The sequence below is a fragment of the Aulonocara stuartgranti genome (assembly GCF_965226115.1).
Source record: "Aulonocara stuartgranti genome assembly, chromosome: 23".
Classification (NCBI taxonomy): domain Eukaryota; kingdom Metazoa; phylum Chordata; class Actinopteri; order Cichliformes; family Cichlidae; genus Aulonocara; species Aulonocara stuartgranti.
In genome coordinates, this window is record NC_138958.1 from 47,406,439 (window position 1) to 47,429,851 (window position 23,413).

Here is a 23,413-nt window from a genome sequence, read left to right on the forward strand (position 1 = left end):
TTGGTCCAACTGCTTATATACATTCACTGGCCACTTTATGAGGTATACTTGTTCAGGGTGTAACACAAATATTTCAGTGTTCATTTCATTTGTCAATCACATGTCAGCTTCATCTTCCTGGTTAAATAAAGGTTAATAAAATAATAAAATGTCAGCAAATCAATGCTCAAACAGAGCAACATGGCACATGTTACTGGTCCCAGTGCTTCACAAACTGCTGATCTGCTGGGATTTTCCCACACAATCATCTCTGTTCACAGACAATGGTCTGAAAAATAGAAAATATCCAGTGAGCTGTGATTCTCTGGGTAAAAATGCTGTTTACACATCAAACCTTGAGGCAGAGCGGACCACACTGGATATCACTGCTGTCCTCTAACAACAGCAAGCTGAGGCTACAGTTTGCAAGTCTGGACAACAGAAGACTAAAAAAACGATGCCTTGCCCGATGAGTTGATTTCTAACAGTTCAGACTGCTGGTGGTGTAATGCTCTGTGAAGGATTTTCTTTGCAAACTTTGGACCCTGTAGTAACCACTGAGCATCATTTAAACACCACAGCCTGCCTGAAGGTTGTTGCTGACCACATTCATGTCTTTATGCCCAAAAAATACCCATTGTCTGATGGCTGCTTCCAGCAGGATACCACACCATGTCACGGCGCTCAAATCATGTACGGCCTGCGCAGTCACCAGATCTCAATCCAGCAGAGCACCTTTGGGATGTGGTGGAACGGAAAGTTTGCTTCAAGTAAGAGCAGCTGACGAATCTGCAGCAACTGTGTGATGATGTAATTTCAATATGTCTTGAGAATCTTTGAGGAATGTTTTTAGCGCCTTGTTGTGCCACAAAAAATGAAGACATGTTTGATGGCTGAAGGTGGTCCAACTCGGTTCAAAGATGTACCTGATAAATGAGTCAGTGAGAGTATTTAAACTGCTGTCAGTGAAAATAAGAAGAAAAGAAATGAACAAATTACAAGAATAAAAAACACATAAGCAGGTCAATACAATGCTGACACAGTGCTGAATAACTGTGTCAGATAAAAAAACCAAAATGCATTTACCTTCCACAGTGACACTGATATGGACAATATATGTCCCTTCAGTGTTTGTACACTCACAGGTGTAGTTCCCACTATCAGCTGGTGTTAAACTGGTCAGCTCCAGAAAGGCAGTCTGATTTTCTTTTGTTATTGAGAACCTGGGGTCACATTCCTGAGTAACGTTCTCTCCGTGTCGATACAGCAGATGACACTCTCCTCCTGTGTCCCTCTGTCTTTTGATCTTACAGATAATCAAAACAATAGTAGTCTGACTTTCCTTGTTGCAAATCCGAGTGACATCGTGTTCTCTCCTGACTGTCTTCACAACAGTCTCTGTAAACAGGGACAGCAAAATACGGTAAATACAAGATTCAGCCTGTGTCAGAGAGGACTTTAGTTTCTATATTTTGTGAATGTTAAACCATCTTTTTAATCCCATAATAATGTGTTTAGTTTAAACTAAAAGCAAGGAGGTTATAAATTTAAAAATATTAATAATGCATAATGAAAATAGTTTCCTTGTATTACCTTCAGCATCATGGGACACAGCTAGTGGTAACAGCAAAATCAAGCAAAGTTTTGATACGTCCATGCTTGTTAACATGTCTGTGAGCCACCGACAGCGAAGAGGAAGATGTGCGGAAAGAAACAAGCTGAAGCTTTCCTGGCTAAGCAGACGTCAGACTGTTGCCCTTCACGGGGCAAGTGTGAAATGATGTAAAAAGGAAGTGTACTGACAGGACTTTCATATTAAAAGGCTGTAAAGTTGAAACACTGTGCGAGCTCCCACACAAAAAGAAAACAAGCTAATTTTTCTTTATCACAGAGGAATTATTACACTGCTAAATGTCATGTTCGCTGAAGCTGAAGGATGGATAATATTGTAAAAGTAACAACAAAACTACCATTTATCATAACATTATAAGCATTTTAAACTAAAATAGCGTGTTACGTCATCAAACCGCTTCATCCAATCACTCAGATACTTACAAAGTTTTGACTGCATTACCTTTAAAATTTGTACGAAGATGAGCATAAAATGAATAAAACTGACATGCTTGCATTTGTTGTGTAGTGCAACAGGTGTATGTGGCTGAGGGATTCCCATGATGCAATGCGTATTTCTTCTTCAGTCACCTTTCCTACTCACTGTGTGTTAATGCAGCTCTCTGCATTGAATCATACCTGTTATTAACCTCTGTCTCTCTTCCACAGCGTGTCTTTATCCTGTCTTCCTTCTCTCATCCCAACCAGTCGCAGCAGATGGCCCCGCCCCTCCCTGAGCCTGGTTCTGCTGGAGGTTTCTTCCTGTTAAAAGGGAGTTTTTCCTTCCCACTGTCTCCAGACTGCTCACTCATAGGGAGTCATATGATTGTTGGGCTTTTTCTCTGTATGTATTATTGTAGGGTCTGCCTTATAATATTGTTGTGATTTGTCGCTGAGAAAATAAAATTGAATTGAAAATTGAATTGTGAAGGCCACACCAGAAGCCACACAATTGGGAAGTCAGTAACGTCAGACACCAGCATCTTTATTTTAATTTTAATGCACATTTCCACAAACATAAATAACGACACATGTCCCATAAACAATTTCTGGTTAAAGTTTAACTGGTGCTGGAGGTCTGTTGGACTGCTGAGGGTAACTGGAGAGAAAATGATGTGTTGTTTTCATTGGACGTTAAGGTGTCTGGGAAGGGATCTCAGACCATTTACATCCTGGGCCATCTGACCTCAGGAAATCACATGATAAGGTGGGGCCAGGTTTCACAATGAGCTCACCCGAAACCCTGGCTGATTAGGACCCACATCCGCTTTCACACCTTGGCTCATGTGATTAGGTAGAGGATCATCAGGGGTCCTTTGTCCCTCTTTGGGGGGAAACTCCCACTGGTTTTAAGTCTGGGACTCCCCACCATTGACCCTTAGAACTGAAGAAGCTTCTCGGATGAGAGGTGAAACGTCTTCAAGCAACTCAAGAAGTCCAGACGCTTTTCCTTCCAAGCTCCTTAGACTACGATGACCTGGATGACTGAGAACCTTCACAGACTTAAGTATTAAATTAATAGTTGGTTTTCATTCTTTGTTTTTAGATATTTTTTTTCTATTCGTATCCCCTCGTGTATTTAACTGGCCAGTTCAGTCCAATTTACTTTGGGAAATATTTAATCTGAGGTAGGGTTGTACCGATACCGGTATCTGGTATCGGCCTCGATACCGCATTTTCTAAAGTACTCGTGAAAAGTTCCCCGATACCGAGGACTGATACCACGGTCTGAGACCTGTCTATGTTTGAGCGGCATGTAAGGGGTTAATCACAGGCGCCGAGTGCCCGCCCCCAGGCCCCGGCTGCATCTCAGAGCTGGGAGAAGGCGAGGCGAGACAAGTCAGCCGTGTGGAACTATTTCAAAGTGAACGAAGACACGAAAACAAAGGCGGACTGCAAATTGTGCTCATCAAAATTGTCCAGAGGAGGCTCTAAAGGTAGCGCATTTAACACAAGTAATTTAATCAAGCACCTAAAATCCCAACACGACAACGAGTACAAAGAGTTTGCCCACGCTTATTTACCCACGCTTATTAGCACAGAGGAGCATAGCTGATGCTACAGCAGTGGGACGGAAAATAGTTGGGCATTTTAAACATTCCGACTTAGCCTACTCCCGCCTCGAGGACATTCAGGGACCGCTCAACCAGCCAATAAAGAGACTGCAGCAGGACGTACAGACACGCTGGAAGAGCACGTATTACATGACATCAGTCCTATTTTTCCACATATTAATACATTTATGAATTTTGTGCAGGTATAAAGATCGCTTCTTCTCCAACACTGCTCCAGAGGCCAAGCTGCACCTGAAGCAGGAGCTTCTAGAGGTGAGGCAGAGGGGAGTCGGGCAGAAGCTGCAGAACCTCCTGCTAAACTGTTCCTCAAGGCCCAGGCTGCCGCTGGCAGCAGGTGCTGCCATTGAGCTCGACACATACCTCGGAGAGGCCCCAAGCCCTCGTGAAGACAGTCCTCTGAAGTACTGGGGTGTCAACAAAATCAGGTTCCCCACTTTGGCTAAAATAGCCTGTAAATAGCTCTCAGCCCCATGTAGCAGTGTGGACAGTGAAAGGCTTTTTAGCTCAGTGTCACACATTATAGATGAAAACAGAAACAGTCTGACTGCTGATGATGCAGAAAAGCTACTTTTCTTAAAAAACCCTGCCACTCACTGTTTCTCTCCATTTAGTGAGTCATCTTAGACTTGATGTTAATACCTACCTCAGCTGCACTGACTGCCACAGTTCTATGTCAGTGGATGTTGTTAGTTTATTCACATATTGTGCACTAAATGGCAAAGATGTTTATTAATGCCCCTTGTGTTGTCCAAAGCGGCAGAGTTTAAAATAAACTGAAAAATACTTGAGTTGCACTGTCACTGTTTAAATTTTTTTATAATTATTTATTCTGTAATATGTTGCATACAACATGCTTTTCATTTTAAATAAATGTTCTTAATTCCAAACCAGTCCCTTGTTTGTTTGTTGTTAAATTATAGGACTAAAGCTGTTACCTGTAAATTTAAATCATGTTTTTATTAAGTACTCGGTATCGGCGAGTACTGAAATGCAAGTACTCGTACTCATTTCCAAAAAAGTGGTATCGGTGCATCCCTAATCTGAGGTAAACATTTTGCTTTTCATTTGACCCCTGACCTGTCTGCTGTAATGCAGGAGGCAGGTTTATGACCTATACTGCAGCCAGACACCACAGGAAGCCTTCCTCCATGTTTTCTTTACAGTAATTGATTCAGCCAGTTTAAGTCTCCTTTGTTTTTGTGCATTAGATCACTGTGTGGGTTGTGTTGAGTGCTTATGTATTTGTAAGTAGCCATTATGACTTGACTAGTGGTGTTTATCTCTTTTAAGGATCTAGTATCATCAGTTAATTAGTTTTTACACTTTGCAGGCACTTTGCTGTAAATACAACAACACTGCTGAAAACTCTAATTTAAATAATTACTACTGATGCACCTATCAAATAAACTAACATTTGCACAGGTGTTGAAATGCTGGACTCTTCCTCTCCTAAATCTGTGGCAGAGAAAAAATGTTGCAGGAGTGTTTTTTTTTACATGATATGTAAGAAAAATAAGAAAAAGAAAGAAACCCTGTGATTTTAATGTGAATGCATTACTGACATCTTATCCAAACACACATTGTGCACACCACTTTATCCCCTATTACAACTGCAGCTTTTATTAGTGCATGTTCACGGGACTTCTGATTCTATAGGGTCTTGACAAAAGTCTCTGCAATCAATTGATTACAATCAAGTGATTCAATTGAAACATGGAAATCAGCATTTCACCATTTTATACTATACATACATGTTTTGCTTTCAAGACTGGACAGGAGTGGCATGTGGGCGGCATTGTAGAGTGTGTTGACAGGAGGAAAACTTACACGCTCAGTAAATCACCCCCGTCACTACCTAAACCTCAAAGTCTCTAAACAGGAAGTGCATCTGCATGAAAGCTTCTGTTTTATATGCAGACAGATGACCTTTTGATGTAAAACCTTTCTCTGTATCTAGAGAAACACTTTAACTATATATTCAACTATATAGTTTAACATTTGGTCCGTAACTATCATTTAAAAACAATAAAAAGGTTTAAAAGAATATACATAGGCGGCTATAAAGACTGCAGGTCAAACATCGTGCAGATACAGAAGGACCTCCTGGGGTCCAAAATGTCGCACTATTACAGAGCAATGCTTACAATAGTCTTGCATGGTTAGCCAGTTAGACAGATGCAAATGTTAAAGTGCTAAAACAGACATGTAAATAAAATACAACATCATGTTAGCAGCTTTTTGGTATTAATGTCTCTTAAAGCTCTCCATGACCTAGCTGCATCTTAACTCTCTGAGCTGCCACAGTCTTATAAACCCACCCGCTGTCTCAGGTCAGCTGATCAGCTGTTCCTGAATGTTCCCAGGACTGAGCGTAAACTTAGAGGACATCGTGCTTTTGCTGCAGCATCTCTGAAACTGTGACACGATCTGCCTTTAGAGATTAGACAGGCTTCTTCTCTGCCTGTTCTTAAATCACTCCTGAAAACTCATCTCTTCACCCTGACCTTTGACACCTTGTAAGATGTTGGTTTTTAGTTTGAGTTTTTTAGTTTATTTTTGCTGTTTTATCTTGTTTTGAAATATAGGGCTGTTTACATTTTTTATGTATTGTGTGTTTTATTTTTTTACTGTTATGTTTTATTCTATTGTTCTTAACTCATTTACTGTACAGCACTTTGGTTTTGTCCTGGGTTTTTTAAAGTGCTTTCTCAATAAAGATGGATTGGATTGGACTGGAAGATAAACACTTTAGTTTGCAGTACTGTGGTGAGTTCACAGTAAAGCACTGTGTTGGACTGGCGCACAGTGATTGTGGCGTTCATGGTCAGTGTTAGGTTACCTCAAGTACAGTGGATTCATTTGCATTTAAGCTGATGATGCTTCGATTAAGTCATCAAATTTCACCTTTATATCAGCTCTATAAGCCAATTCTCAGGATACTGTTAGTGTAGGAAATGGAAAGACAACCAAGATATCTGTGAAACGTCTGCTTACATCTTGAATTCAGCTCCGGCGTATGTGGTAAGTTGTTAATGAGTGACTTTAATTTATTATTTGTTCACATGTGGCTATACACTCTACTGAGAATAAGCATACTGTCATGATATGAGTGGATCTTCAAAATAGACATCGAAATAGGTCATGGAGAAAATAAGTAGAAAAAGTAAAGATCTTATTAGGAATAATACTGTTTGGATAATTATAACCATCATAATCAACCGAATCATCTCAACGTGTATTTGCTCAAAAATGTATTTATTACCACAAACATGTATTTAATTATCAACACAAGGAAAATCAACAGTTTCTAGAACTCCAACAGGGGCAGGACTTGGAGGTACTGGGATTTCAGGAGGCAGCAGAATGGTACACTGGTCAGTGTCATTATTATTGACCTGTGATGGTGGATGGCCTTGGAGGGAGCTGAGAGGTAACTCAGACCTCTTGTCTTCAGGACACGTAAAGCAAACATACTCCTTCTCAGCAGCTGGAGACTTAGAGACATCCCAACTCATCAGCCTCATGCGTTTGGGCATCAAATGTTCCTCTTCATCCTCCACAGAAAAAGCAGTAGAATATCTGCGCTTTCTGCAGAGACCTACCTCTGCAGTGGGTGGAGGTCTCGGAGGCAGAGGAACATCAGTAGGACACATGAAAAATGTCACGTCATCATCCAGGGATGAACGATCGTTTTTCAAATCTGGATGCATGATCTTGTCTGTGTCCTTCGACTGAAAGCTGGCATCAGCAGGTGGTGGACTTAGGAGCTCACATGCAGGTGCGCTGATAGGTCTGAACATGAAAGCGGGAACTTCATTGTCCAGAGCACAACGGTCTGCACTGGGTGAGCGTGGGAGCTTCTCCTTTGCCTGTGGAGGAGGCAGACTTTGACTTTGTGTTGCAGAGGAACATTTAAGTCATCTGACGTTTTGCTCTGTTACATATTATTATTGTTGTTGTTGGATTTTTCTTTAAAAATTCACACGATTTAATGTTTAGAAACAGACACAGTGAAGGGTAACTTACCACAGCTCGAGCCATTTTAGGCGTCTGTCAAGGCAAAGACGCAGGATTTGGTTTCTCTGTGTAAGATTACAGGACAGTTGTCAGTTTCAGTTTCAAGTCAGTTGGATAAATTCATATCAAACTTCTCAAACTTTATCATTAAAGCATTGTTCAGGTGGACAAATATGAAAGATATGAAGATAAAAACAGTAACAGCTGGCAATCAAGGGAAAACAACCTTACGAAAAAGGTCTTAATCATTATTGTTTTAAAGTAAATCTTTCAGTCCTTACTTCAGTGATTGTTTGAAGTCTCTGTGCTTGTTGTCAGTCGCAGATTTGTGTAAAATATTTGCAGTTTGTGAATAAAGTTTGCAGGAGCTCCAAAGTTTGTCTGTTCAATACCAAAGTAATGAGGAGACTGAGTGCAGGTTTGGAATCCTCAGTGACAGAAGAATGCAGCAATGTTTGAATTTGAATTTGTTATTGTTTTATTAACAACAACTACCAGGATCATACCATAGCAACACAGTGATGCCCAATCAAATGTCAAGTACAAGGGATAGCCCACATACACATCCAACAGCACAGTAAAGCAATGGGCACCAATGCCACCAGTCAGGCCTTAAAAATACCTGAGTTATATAACAGCACACTGACAGTGTCTCATCCAAAAATATAAAATGTATAAATACAGTTAATATCATTTTTATTTAAATTTTATTTAATTCTCTTCATATAGTGCCAAACAGATGTCTCAAGTCGTCACTGTTACAACATAGATAAACATGAACATGAAATCCATTATTTAATTCTCTTCCATTCACTCCAGTTCAATTCAATAGCTATATAGATGGATAGACAGATACTGTATTATATACTATATTGATTCCAAATGGAGAATTAATGTGTTATATCACCAGGATAATGAATTCAAGTAGTACAATCTCCAATAAACAGACAACACAGTTCAAGTTCAAAGTGCAATATGTGCAGGATCCAGGCTTTATATTGTAAGATGCAAAATGTTTATATATACATAATATTGTTGAAAAACTAAAGAAAGTTAAAAATCAAAATAAGTTTATTGTCACTGTGGCTGATGTGATTGCAATATGAACCCGGAAGCAGACAAGGGAGAGATGGAACTGAATCTTAACAAAAAACAAACCATTTATTAGGTTGAAAAACACGAACACAAAACAAGGCCCAGCAAACAGGAGCGGAAACTAAAACTAAAACCTATCCTGGGAATAACTCGGTATGACTATGACAACTATGACAAGAAAAACATGAACATGAATCCGAGGAGGTGCATGCGAGAAACTCTGATGAAAAAACATGAACATGAACATGGACCTAAACAGAATCAGGAGATAACCTGAAACCCGGAATAACGTGAACGGAGGAAAACGCACCAACACTGCCCAGAGGAAGACAGCGGACTTAAACACACAGAAGAGAAAGGAGGGAAGTGGAAACACAGCTGACACAAATGAACCTGACACCACAGGGGAAGCAAAATGAAACACACTGAACATGGAAACACAACCCTTTCATAATAAAAGACGAAACAAGGAGAGACGTGGACGTGTGATGGGCTGAGTTGCCAAATGGCTGGTAGGCTTTTAGCTAGGCTTTAGCTTCAGCCAAGTGGAAGCTAAATTGGCTAGTCATTCATATGTAAATTAGGTTGTTACCTGAGAATTCTGGAGGGGAGTGGGGGTGTGTGAATGATTGCTGATTTCTAACTGCCAACTGCCTCTTTGTTTGTCTGGGGGGGAGCTGCTAAAAGCGGTGAACTTCCTTTTGTGTTCGTCTTGATGCATTCTCAATCATCCAGGAAAATAAATCTCCAAAAGTCACCAACTTGGAGTGGTTAGTTTCCTGAGCCACAAGGAAACTTGTGTTTCAGTTTGCCATCTTAGGGAGAAATCAACACACATGGGTGTATTTCCTTTGTTGCTGAGATTTATTGATAAAAACAGTACAAAAAACCAACCATTTGTACACATATTTACAAATAATAATAAAAAGTGAGTGAGTACATTTCAACATTTTCAGCAATCACTCACAATCCTGGCACTGCCATGGTATCTGTAGTCTGCATTTACCACATGTGTATCTGTAGCAGTGAACACATCGCACAGTGGCATGATTGTTCTTGCATTTGTGTTTGACCTGACACATGGCTCTTTTTCCAGGGCTCGGTGTGGAGGGTTGTGTCCGAAGCAACTGTTCTTTTCTTGCCTTCTTCCCAGCTACATGAGAGCGAGCCAACTCTCTTGCAAGCTCCACCAGGAAGTCCACCCGTCTTTCCTTCGTCCCGGTGCATGCTTGATACAGCACATCCTGCGGAGCTCCATAGGATAATTCTAAAAAATGCTTTAGTTCCTCACATTTTAATGCAACCCACTGAATTAAAGCTGAAACTACATCTGAGTTGTATCATTTCAAATTCATTGTTGTAATTTACAGAACCAAAGTTAGAGAAAGTTGTTTCTGTCCAAAGTCTTATAGACATAACTGTATGATTTTCAATGATTTCAAGGACAGCTGAAGATAAAAAGTATTCAACAAGGAGAGACCAGGAATTAGTGACGTGCAGAGTTTGAATAAGAAGCTGTAATTAGACTGAATGCAAGACGAGAGCAAAGCCATGGCAACAGCAGGAAGTGGAGCAGGACCTGCGTGTGTCCATGAAGCTCGATGTTTTTGTGCACAGATCACATGCAGTCTGAAATGTTGTGCAGTCCAGACTGTATATTTTGCTGAGTGAAATACAAAAGCTTCCTTCATGGATGGAAAAGAAACTGTTTCAGTGTCAAATGAAACACTTTCTGTTGATTTCAACTCCCAGAACTGAGTTCAGCTGAGCTCCACGGTGCAACAATTAGACTCCACTATGTTTTCTCTGCTTTGTAACAGCAACAGGCTGTTTAGGGCAAGATTTGCTAAAAGGCTCAAAACAGCGCTTACAGACATGGTTCGTTTTTTGGGCCAATTACAAAAGTTCTGCTGTTTTCTAAACACAGGAGATGTGAGTTCAAATGTATAAAACACAAAAATAAGACATGCTTATTTGTATTAAATATCTGGATAATGATCTGTAGATGTTAAAAACATTAATAACACAGTTTGAATGTCCAGAATTGGGTCTTCATCAGGGTCACAAAAATCTTTGAGATTCTGTCTCTGACACACAATCCTGTCGCTGCGCTCGATTTGTAAACACTAACAGCTCTTTGACTCCAGAACCCAGTTTGTGTTGGTGCGAGGCATTAGTGGATCTCTCTCTTAGAGTAGAGTTAGAGTTACTACAGTTTCTTAGGAAACTGAAGAAGGCCCGTCTCCCTCCTCCAGATTCCCGTGCAAATGTCAGACAATTCAAAATCCTGTTTGACTTTATAAAGGAGACACAAATGTGCAACAATCTTGACAGAGTGCCACAGTGTCACAGACAGTTGCACTGCCTTTGATGAGAAACACTGAGTGATAGTAAAACTAAACAATCACTGCAACACACTGATACAGGAGAAGTTGTGGTTGTTCTTTTCATTTGTCCTGTTGTGTAGTTTGGCTGTAGTATGCCCCCCACCCACCCCCCTTTCAAGAAGCCAGCTGTATGATCGTCCACATTAAGAGAAGGAGTTAAAAGTGGGAGTCAAAACCTCCAAGTTAAAGTGGAACATTAATGTCACACAAATGCAGACACAGACTCAGTGCCATTTTTATATTGTTAGATTCAGAGATTTTATTGAAGTTCTCAGTTATATTAGGGACATACAGAATGCTTTCTAATGGAATAAGAGGAGAGAGTGAAGCAACTGTGCCACCCTAAGGACCATGGAGTGGGATTAATGATCAGTTGTGCTCATTTGATACCAACTAATGTGTGTTGGGTGCATTGTGAGCGCCGTCCAGGAGCGAACCAAACCCCAAGACTGGCAATTGGGACATTGAATGTCACCTCTCTGGTGGGGAAGGAGGCTGAGTTTGTGCGTGAGGTTGAGAGGAACCGGCTAGATATAGTCAGGCTCACCTCAACACACGGCTTGGGCTCTGGAACCAGCCTCCTGGAGAGGGGCTGGACTCTGTCTCAGTCTGGAGTTGCCCCTGGTGAGAGGCGGCGGCCTGGGGTGGGTATCCTGGTGTCCCTTCAGCTTGCTGCCTGTATGTTGGGGTTTCTCCCAGTGGATGAGAGGGTTTGTTATCTGTGCCTCCGGGTTGGGGTTCAGAGTACCCAGGCTTCTTGGAGTCCCTGGGTGGGACACTGGAGGGTCCTACTGGGAGACTTAAATGCTCATGTGGGCAACAACAGTGAAACCTGGAGGGGCGTGATTGGGAGGAATGGACCCCAGGACCTGAACCCGAGTGGTGTTTTGTTATTGAACTTCTGTGCAAACCACAGCTTGGCCATAACGAACACTATGTTCGAACATAAGAGTGTCCATAAGTGCACGTGGCACCAGGACACTCTAGGCCACAGGTTGGTGATTTGTTGAGTCTTCTCAGTTTGTGCTAAATCATTGAGTTGATTCTCAGTACTGTTCATTACAGTTCCTGACCTGTTCTTTCCTGTACCTAGATTTCCTGGACGCGTCCCTGACCCTGTGTGGATTGCCTGTTGCTGGATTGGCATGAGAGTGTAACGGTGTGAGGGTGAGTGGCTGAAGAGGAGTGAGCGTGCGAGCCTGGAAGAGGTGAGTGTAACACAGACGATGCGACGAGGAGCACAGGCAGACAGGAGGGGACACAGCTGGAACTAATGGGCATAACGAGACACAAACCTACAAAGTAAAACAGGAAACTCACAGGCTGTTTCACAATACCAACTTGGGGACACGAACAGAACACAGAGGAAAGACACAGGTAGGGACAATAGAAACACTAAACACACAACTCAAACCCTAAGAACAAATACAAAACAGCAGAAACTGGAAAATAATACCAACAAACTCAAAACACTGGGTCAATGACTCAGGACCACGACAGATCTGCCTCGTTTCACACTTAACACTTTGTGCCCACAGAAATTGGGCGCACCCACAGAAACGCAAAGCAGGAGATGAAGCATCGCTGAATATGTTTCCAAATCAACTTCATTCTAAGCCAAAGACTAGAAAATATGGTGAAGCATATTTTACATGTAGTTGTTTTTTCCTGTGTAATAATATTCAACATTGCTATCAATACCTACCTCGGCACTTGTGCAGGTGAAACCAAAGGGAAGATAATCACACCGTGACGCCTCTGCCTTTGTAAATGGAGGGACAGTAACTGCATGTGTGTATGTAAGTGTGTAAAACCTGCAGATAGTCAGATTAACAGTATTTTGTCTCTATCTGCCATTCTGCAATTCATCTCATGTAAACAATAATGTGCGCACAGCGTGACATGAAAAAAGGCACATATCTTTGACGTTGCGTGACCAACTCTGTATTCCTCGTCCACATGTAAACGCAAAAAAGGAGTTTTAAAAAATCTCAGTTTTCGGTGATTCGAAACGCCGTTTACATGTGGACGAAAGGTCCAAACACATAGAAACAGCTGCGTTTTCAAAAATCCCCGTGTAGATGTGGACGTAGCGTAAAAGAGTTAGTAGTTTATTTTCTTACTACCTGTAATTTATTGCAGATTATTTGTATTTGCTTAATTGTTTACTAAATGTTTGAGGTGTGAAATAAACCGCAATGGAGCAAAATATGGGCGTGTGTGGTTGGAGGTTGTGTTTGTGCGTGCGCGCGCGAGGGGGGGCGCGAACATTTATCTTGTAAAACAAGAGGGGCCCAGCAAAAAAAAGTTTGGGAACCACTGCTTTAGGGTTTCCTGACCGCCATGCGCCAGGAGACGACACGCTCCAACCTGTCCAGGGGCTGGGCCTTGGACATGGTCACCCTTAGCAACGATGTCACCAAGATGATGAGGGAGGTCGTCTAAGCTCTGATGTTCTGATATTTTCCATTTTTCTTCAGCACCAAACATGTTTGTAGGTTTTTAGTCTGTTAAATTTATGAAAATCAAAATGTTTCCACCTCTTCTCTCTGCAAGTCTCTAATAATAATAATAATAATAATAATAGTAACATTAATGATCGTGTATGTGACCTCACACAGTAAAGCTGATGTGAGGATCATCACAGTTTTGGTGGTTGTATGAACTTAGAATGCATAAAATAATAATTTGTTTTAATTAAAAAACTTTCCCTCTGTCATTTCCTGAGTGTTTCAAAATAAAAGTCCTCTCTTTCATGTTTTGAATGTGAGGCTGTTCCTGTGATGCCTTCAAATCTGTTTCAGTCTGCAGTTTTTTACAGTTCAGACCCAAAGTGACTCAAACATTTACTTAAAAGAGGTTTTTGTTCGTCTGGGTTTTCCTGCTCAGCAGCGCTAAACAGGCAAAAGCAGAAAAACACAAACAGAAAGAAACAGGAAAATATGTGTTTCTGTGAACAATGCAGCAGCAAAATGAAAGACCAGGATTTATCTTTAATGACTGACAAAAACATTAAATGATCATGTTTATTTTCACATAAATGTTCCATCGGTCCTTCTTTTACAATAAGTTTAGAAATTAAAAATACTAATAACACACCAGTAAAAAGGCAACAGCACGAGTCCTGAAAGGCTTAAAGAGAAAATAAACGCACAAAGAATGAAACAAAAAGGCACAAAACCTCAAAACAAGAGTGAATTAAATCTGAGCGACACACAAAGATGCTAAAAGCCCCAAACATGAACCTGTGAGGTCATTAATACCTGTGTGTGTGCATGTTTACATGTCTTTGTGGGGACCAAAATGCCCGTCCCCACAAGTTTGAAGACATTTGTGAGACTCAGAATGTGGTTTTAGTGTCAGGGACAGTCAGGTCAGGGTTAGGCATTCAGTCTTAATGGTTAGAGTAAAAGGCTGAGGAGAGCATGATGTCAAATAGATGTCCCCAAAGGATATGAAAACACAACCGTGTGTGTGTGTTACTGTGAGTTTGTGAGACAAGTGAAGATTTCAGAATCAGTGAGAAATGTTTCACTTCCTGTTGGTGAAGAAGAGCAGACTCCTCTTCAGCCACAGAAATGAAGAAGCTTTTATTTTGTCAGCCTGACAAACACGAGCTGAGCCACGAGCAGAGGCGACCCTGCAGAGGTGAAGGTCACAGTCAGAATCAGCGCCAGAGAACCGCACAAGGACGGCCTCATTGGTCACGGCTGAGTTCATTATGTGATGGTAACAAGCTGATTATTACAGAACAGGAAACACACGTCTGCTCATCAAACACCAGCTGCTGCTGCTTTTATCAGTCTGACAACAAAACCTCACAAGAAAGAAGTTTTTGTGAGTTTGCAGCGTTCCTCTAAACTAAAAACTAAAACAGCCTGAAAATGGGAACACGCACCCACACTCGAGAGTCAGGCAGCTTAAATGTGTTTGTCTTCATCTGTAGTTACGTTTCATTGGCTGGAAATGTGCTAACTGGAATCCTTCATGAGTCCAGATGAACAAAAACAAGTGTTTACTGCTCCACGCTGCATGAATCTGAATCAAAATCACTCAGACGCGCCCACGTAGGCATTCCACTAAAACCATGTGACCACCTTCACCTTTAAACCTGTCGTGAATATAATTTTAGACTCTTCACTTTATTTTGAAAGAACAGATTTGCAGGAAGTGCGGCTGCTGCAGAAACTCTTCACTTTTCACTGGCTTTAATCTTGAAGGTTTCTCCAGATGTGGAACTTTCATGCTAAACATTCAACATCTGACGACCGTCTCCGTGTAAAACACTGACAAACTCAAACTTTATACGGTAACTGACAGATTTATTCCTCCATTTTCAGGCATTTCACAATGAACTTGGATTAGTTTGATGATTTTATTCACGTTGGTGAATAAAACCAGCCAAGAGGCTGATTCCTGCAGAGGAGGAGGCAGAGTGGAGGAATCTGCAGGTTCTGTCTCTAACACACAACCAGAGCTTCAATCATAACGAGCACATAATAAAACCATGATCCCCCCTGATCGACTCTTTTAGCCTGTCTCCTCTGGATCGAACAGGATCTAACAAACCCCAGCTTCTGCTGGGACACTGGTCATCATGGGAGGAAAAAGATGGCTGCCATGTTGCTGTTTCCTGTCTTACACCAGGGTTATACTTCCTGTATCTGTGGGTCTGAGTTTTTAATCAGAGGATGAACTTAAAGCTTTCAGTCTGCTCTACAACCCAGCACCTATCCACACGTCTTCTAAGTGGACTGGAAATCAGTAAAACTTCTACCAGACTTTAGTAAATATTGCATTAAGATGAGCAGACAGATTTTAATCTCAGCATCGTGCACACAGATTTTTCAGGACACTGGAAGAGTTCCTGCCGTGGATTTAGATGTTAGTGTTGTGTGGATGATCCCATTCTGTGATCTTTGTGTTACTAACACTGATGACACCACCGTTATTGGACTCATCTCGGACGGGGATGAGTCTGCCTACAGGAGGGAGGTTGAACGTCTGGTGTCCTGGTGCAGCCACAACAACCTGGTGCTGAATGCCCAGAAGACAGTGGAGATTATTGTGGACTTCAGGACGCACACAGCTCCACTCCCCCCCATCATCCTGACTGACACCCCCATCACCTCTGTGGACTCATTCCGCTTCCTGGGTACCACCATCACCCAGGACCTGAAGTGGGAGCCCACCATCACCTCCGTCATTAACAAAGCCCAGCAGAGGATGTACTTCCTGAGGCAGCTGAAGAAATTCAACCTGCCAACACGGACGATGATGCAATTCTACACTGCAATCATCGAGTCCATCCTCACCTCCTCCATCACCGTGTGGTACGCTGGAGCCACTATCAGGGACAAACAGAGACTGCAGCGTGTTGTGCGCTCTGCTGACAAGGTGATTGGCTGCAGACTCCCATCTCTGCAGGACCTGTACACCTCCAGGACACTGGGGCGTGCAGCTCGGATCTCAGCTGACCCTTCTCACCCTGGACACAGTCTGTTTGACCTGCTCCCCTCAGGCAGGAGGCTCCGGTCCATTCGCACCAGAACCTCTCGCCATAAGAACAGTTTCTTCCCCTCTGCTGTCGGACACATGAACAATAACCGTATGACTGTTCCCACCACTAACACCCTATGCTGTGTTCACTGCATCATTCCATGTTTGGCACTGATCACCACCTGCACTCATGTATATATCATGTATATATCTATCTACTTAGCACTTTTAATTCTTATTCTTATTTTTATTTTCATGTCTATTTAAGCGTAATTTATGACAGTATGTTTGCACTGAAGCACCGCAGCAATTTCCTAATGTTGTAAACCTGCTCAACATTTGGCAATAAAACCCTTTCTGATTCTGATTCTGATTCTGATTCTGATGCTTTTACACTTTAGGACCCTCGAGACCTCTGCTGCTCAGCCGTCCTGATCGCTGCCTCCACTTTAACCAGAGGCTGTAACCTCTGATCATTTCACCTGCACCGGCAGTAAAACTCTTCTCCAGAACCAAACGTGCCATAAACCCGTCACAGCTTCATCATCAGCTCAGTCTCAGCAACATGCAGACGACCGAGCAGCAGAAACTCTGCAGGGAACGTCTGAAGTCTGTTCTTCAGTTTTCCCAGCTCACTGTTTATTGAACATGAGACAGAAAAATAACTTCACCTTTAATGTGAAACTTTTATCGCCTGTGACATGTTTGCAGGAAGTTTTCATGCTGTGATTTAGTGTCACATCCATAAATATCACACAAGGTAAAAACTACAAGTCCCAGCATCCTCTGTGTTTAGGGAGGAGCAGTGAAAGTGAAAGTGTTGATCCTCCGTTCAGAGCAGCAGGAGGAGGAAGGTGGAGCTGAGGCAGGTGAGTGTTAACATGAATATGTTTCTTCTTATGACATAAAATAATTCCACGCTGTTCGTGTCTGTGGGTGAAACGTGAGGCCGGTCGGCTCCTCTGAGCGCTGGTTTCCTGTAAGTAGAGAGGAAGTGAGTTTAGCTGAGAGAGCAGGAGGAGAGTGAGAGCTGTGCTGAGGCAGGTGAGTGTTAACACCGCTCTGACATTACTGTGTCTCTGTGGCGGGAACAACAGGCTCCGTCAGTGGAGGCAAAAATAATCAGACTTTGGTTTTTCAAAGCAAACTACTTTATGTTGGGAGAAGCCGCGCGCTCATTGGATAACGACTTGTCAATCTCAAGTTATTAGCCAATGAGCGCGCAGGTTCACAGTAAGACCCGCCCTTATCACGACGGGTTTTAAAACTAAAATGGCGACAGAAACTCTGTGAGTGGAGTTCAGGCTGACTTTATGAAAGTGCGACGTTTGAGCCACTTCCTGTTCTCAGTCCCGGCGTCCTGATCACCGAGGTTTCTGTTGCTCTGATATCTGATATTGATTATATCGGTAAACAGGCTGTAGGCAGAAACATCAGGTCTGATCTGAAAATCCCTTCAAAAACAAACTTTAAGAGTTTTATGTCCGTGAGGCTGTAAAACTGTAACGTGTCCTGTGATCTATAAACACTCTGTGATGAATAATCTGAAGTCATTTTGAGCCTGACAGTAGTTTCCTGTCACAGAGCAGAAGCTGCAGGCAGTTTTTGGCACCTTTATATTTAATTTATTCCAAAATAAATCAATAAAGGTAGAAAAGAACTCTCAGTGACATTAAAAATCTATTTTTAAAGACAGATGTGACCAAGTGCAACAAATATAAGATGAGATGTTTACAGATATTTGAAGTATTGATCATATGTAGAACACAGAGCAGGTCCAATAACAGAGTCATGCTGCTCACAAACAGCAGTTTGGTTTCATGAGCTCACTTCCTGCAGTGATCCTCAGCTTCTCTCCAAAGGAGCCGTAACATGTGGGCTCCTCACCATGATGATGATCCCAAACACACTGAGTTCCTTCATCCACCTGATCATGTACTTATTAAATAATGTGATGGTTTTGGTGTTTTTTAAAGACTTTGAGCCTCTAAAATAACTGGTTTGGACTTTAGTGCCAAAGCTCCAACATTAGAAAGCCGTCAGTGTGATGCTTCCAGTACAACAGCACCTCTGAGTGTGTGTGTTTACCTCTCAGACTAACTCCACCCTGACATCAAGAAGATGGAGGAAGAGGACGGAGCAGCATCTGCAGCATCCAGCTGTGTGTCTGTGAGGAGTGACTGGTCCAAAGACAGACCTCCATATTTCAGTCATGAACCTGCAGCAACAATGTTCTTCAATCATGGAGCTCAGCTGACCATGTAAGAGAGCTGCTGACTCAGAGTTCAAAGGTTGTTTCTATAAATGTTCTGCCAGTGACATCATAACTTAACCTAACACTGGTCTGTGTATGAAGTATCATTTAGTGGCAGTTGTTAAAGTTGTATAATGATGATGCTAGTTTGGGGTGTATTTTCCTGCTGATGCAAATGCATCTACTTTGCCCTTTGTCTGGTGCTTTGGACAAAGACGTCCAATGAAACTCAGAACAACACAGTTTGCACCACCAGCAGGCAGAGGAAGTGGCTGACATCCAGAAATCCTACCAGTGGCTGAACAAAGCTGGACTGAAAGACAGCACAGAGGCACTAATCATGGCAGCACAGGAACAAGCTCCGAGCACAAGACCCATAGAGCCCGGGGTCTACATGGCTCTTTTTGGGGGGGTTGTGTTGTATTAATAGTGACTTTGTTTCTTTGGACCAAAATCTTTTGTTTTTCAGTTCAGTTGCAACATTGACTAACACTAATGCAGGGGTCGGCAACCTGCGGCTCTTTAGTCCTTACAGTGCGGCTCCTCGTGGTTTGGGAAAATAAATTAGAAGTATTTAGCTGAAGTGTATTTTATTTATGTTCTTTTTTAACTTGTAGTTCTAAATTGGAAGATTATTGTGATATTGAAATATAAAAATAAAATTATATTTTTTATTTTTTCATCGTTCAAATAAGCGTCACACTCGTGGAAGCCGGTGTACCCGCCGAAACGCCGTGCATTTATCGAGACTTTCAGCCCCAGGTAGGCCAATTATGGATCTTCGGATCCACATTATGTCAGCAGCTGTTCTCCACCGTGAACTATGTTAAAAACAAACACCGCTCACTAGGGATGGGTATCGAAAACCGGTTCTTGTTGAGAACCGGTTCCCACTGTTTCAATTCCTTGGAATCGTTTGCCATTTTTGCAAACAATTCCCTTATCGATTCCAGTCACCCTGAATGACGTCACCACGTTGCGGAGCGTCATTTACCTGGCAGGAAACATGGCGGCTCAAACGCTAAAAAGATTGGTTATACTTTACAAGAACGGATGACAACAGGGCAACTTGCAATACTTGCAAAGTAGATACTTCATTTAAGGGAGGAAACACTACGAATATGCAAAAGCATTTGCTCACAAAACACACGATGACCTTAAATGAATGTCGTGTTTTTAATTCCGCTCCGGACTCGTGAATCTCAACCCAGCAGCAGCGGTAACGTTTGCACGTCCTCTCCCGTTAATGCGGCAGGTAAATAATCAACTAACAGTGCATATTATGTTAGCGCGATCTGCCTTATCTGCCATTACTGCGCGTTTAGGTGACCATGATGAGAGAGACAGAGTCTGGCTGGCGCTCGCTGGCAGTTCTCGCTGCAGTCTACCGGTAGCGTCTCCTTTCAGGCCAGGATAGACTAATATTACCGAGCAGTGACTAAGTTTGTGGTCAAAGGCTTGCACCCATTTGCCACAGCAGATGCCCCCGATTTTCGGTAAGTGAATGTGTTTAATTGTAGGCAGGGACATTACTGGATATTCTTGTGTAATTGCTACAGAATAATTTATGTTATACTTTGTTATTGCTACAGAAGAATATTTATTTTATTATTTTACATTTACAATTTTTTTCCCCGGGGTCCCTGTGACACCACATTGAAGAGCCGTAGGCTGTGGATCTCTTAAGATCTCACTGTTGGGTTTGTAAGGCCATGTTACTCCTAAATTTCTATCTTGTTCAAAGAGAAGATATAAAACAAAGTTCTAAGCTAATCGACCTTAGTGTTCTCCTTTTTTAAAAAGAATCGATAAAGAATCGAATCGTTAAACAGAATCGAAAATGGAATCGGAATCGTGAAAATCTTATCAATACCCATCCCTACCGCTCACGCCTCACAGACGACAGCTTACAGTCCTGTAAAGATGAAAGTGACTTCGTACAGCCCCGACCTGCAGACGCTGTGCGCAGAGGTTCAGGAGCAGAAGTCCCGTTGTAAACATATCACGGCAGACCCGACGATGTTTGCATGAACACGCTTTTCAGCTTCTCTTTATTGACCACTTTTCACACACGGTTGCTGTACGCACACAGCCGGCTGTAGCTTTGCAGCTCACAGCCCGACACACACCAACACAACAGCACAGACGTTAAGGCGGCGAGGCGTGATTGCGGGTGCCGCTCAGGTGTGTCCGGCTCCCCTGCAGCGGCGCTGCAGACCACGCCCCGCCACACACATTAACCAGGTAAAATACATATTCAGGCAGAATTTTGCAAATATCTATTTTTCATCTTTCAGCAGCATAGAGCTTTTTTTCCAATTATTTTTTAAAAGTCAGCTCAAGGCTCCAAAAGCCCAAAGGAGATATAAGGGTGGCGGCTCACAACAGCTTTTGTTTGCTACATCATTTTAGTTCAGCTGGGTGTCTTTCCTTTGGTTATATTTCTTTAAGAGTTCAAATGTGTTCATTACATAAATAACATGTAATTTTCTCTGTAGCACTTCATGGATTTCATAAGCAACACACCTTAGTTGTTCACACAAAGCATAAAGGTAAAAAACAGTATATACAGTGTTATCTTCATTCTAGATGTCAAAAAGTATTTGTGGCTCCCAGTGTTTTCTTTTGCGTGGAAACTGGCTCCAAATGGCTCTTTGGGTCCTGAAGGTTGCTGACCCCTGACCTAATGGTATATTTTTTTTAGCTGGATCGTTCTATAAAAACATGAATCAAATCTGAGAAAAGTTTCCACCTGACCTGTTGAATGTTATTGAAGCCAGAAGTTTGCCTTCATACTGTGTTTCTTGCATGCCTTTTGTGGTGTACTAATTGATGTGAAATGAATGCAATGTGGTTGTGTTTGCAGAGGTCAGAGGTCACAGTCTCCAGTATCCAGCTGTGTGTCTGTGAGGAGTGACTGGTCCAGAAACACACCTCCAGACTTCAGTGATGAACCTGCAGCAACAATGTTCTTCAATCATGGAGCTCAGCTGACCATGTAAGAGAGCTGCTGACTCATTTACGGGTGTTTGAAATTCTGTGACCACTTTGTAATTTTAGTTTATATTTTAAAGTGTTTTTATTTGTAGTTGCCTGTATTTTTATTACACTGTGTGTAACGTGGTGGTTTGTGCTGTTTGGGATTGTTTTGGTGTATTTGTGTCAGAACATCAGATAAATGATTTCATCACATTTTAAAAGAAAGTATCAGGATAATAATCTGAACTGAGTCATCAGAAATAGAAAGATGGTCTCAACAGGCCACTGAGCTGATCTCCAAAGAAATGCAGAAGATTGAAGAGTCCGAGGCTGTTTATTTGTCACAGGCATCGTCATACACGTACAACACAGTGAAATGTGCTGAGCTGCTCCTGTGACTGGACAAAAGATTAGAAACAATCATTAAATGAAATAATGAAACATTGTGCAGATGTAATGTTAAAGTGCTTTGTGCCACATTAGCACAGCATGTACTGACAGAGCAGTGCAAGCAGAACAAAGCAAATGAGCAAAGTGATGTAAACAGAGTAACTGAACAGAGTGAGCAGAGTAATATCAGCAGTAATGAAGCAGCAGGATCAGTGTAGCAGCGTGTGACGTCATAATGAATCAGGTATGATCTGAAATATGACAGTGAGACAAGAACATGATGTAAGGTCCTGTTTAAACCCTGATGGTGATGCTATGAGGGGAGCATGTTCTGATTTAGGACTTGGATGGTCTGAGGATAGAAGCTCCTCTCTGTTTGTGTCCTGATGGTGCAGAAGCTTCTGCCTGATTGTAGAAGGAGCTGACGCCAGCATCATCCCAGAGGTGAAGCGCCTCTGTGTGCAGACCTGAGGTCAGATTCCTCCAGGCTGATGTTCAGGATCTACAGAAACGTGTGGTTGTAGTTATTGCTGCACTGTGTGCTGACAGCAGATACTCAGAACAAAGCGCTGCACACGTGTTCTTTACAAACATCTGTACATATAAAATATGGATTATGGCAGTGAATGAACACGTTTCTGTCATTTGTTTCATTGGCTTCTTTTTTCTGCCTGTGTTCATGTGATTAATGTCTAACACATAAACAGGTTTGTAATCAAACATCACATCATCAGGGAGGCATCATGAAACAAAGTTACTGCTGGAGGCTGAACTCAATTTGGTGGCAATGTTCAAAAATATCACTCAGATCATTTCAAAGCTTTTAGTTCTTCTTCTTCACTTCTGTAAAATAATAGAAAGAAAATCAGAACCCAGAAGTTCACTTCCTGATGACTGAACTCTTTCAAAATAAAGCTGAAAGCTCTGAATGTGACACCGCTGCTCCACCACAGTTTTTAGAGGAGGTCAAAGGTCAGTTGAAAGTGATGGATCCCAAACTTCCAGTACATCCAGTGAAGGACATAATCAGCTCTGTGATGAAGGCTTTTACTGTGGAGTTTGTAGGCTGATCACTCTGTGTTTAATAAGACAGGCAGGAACAGCAAAGGAAACTTGGAATCTGAACT

General features: G+C 42.0%; 1 protein-coding gene across 1 annotated transcript in view; it reads left to right on the forward strand.

Annotated features, from left to right (window-relative positions):
- LOC309701484 (NACHT, LRR and PYD domains-containing protein 12-like) overlaps positions 1-23,413 on the forward strand; it is a 1,104,110-nt gene that overhangs the window by 402,437 nt on the left and 678,260 nt on the right. The window lies entirely within an intron of this gene.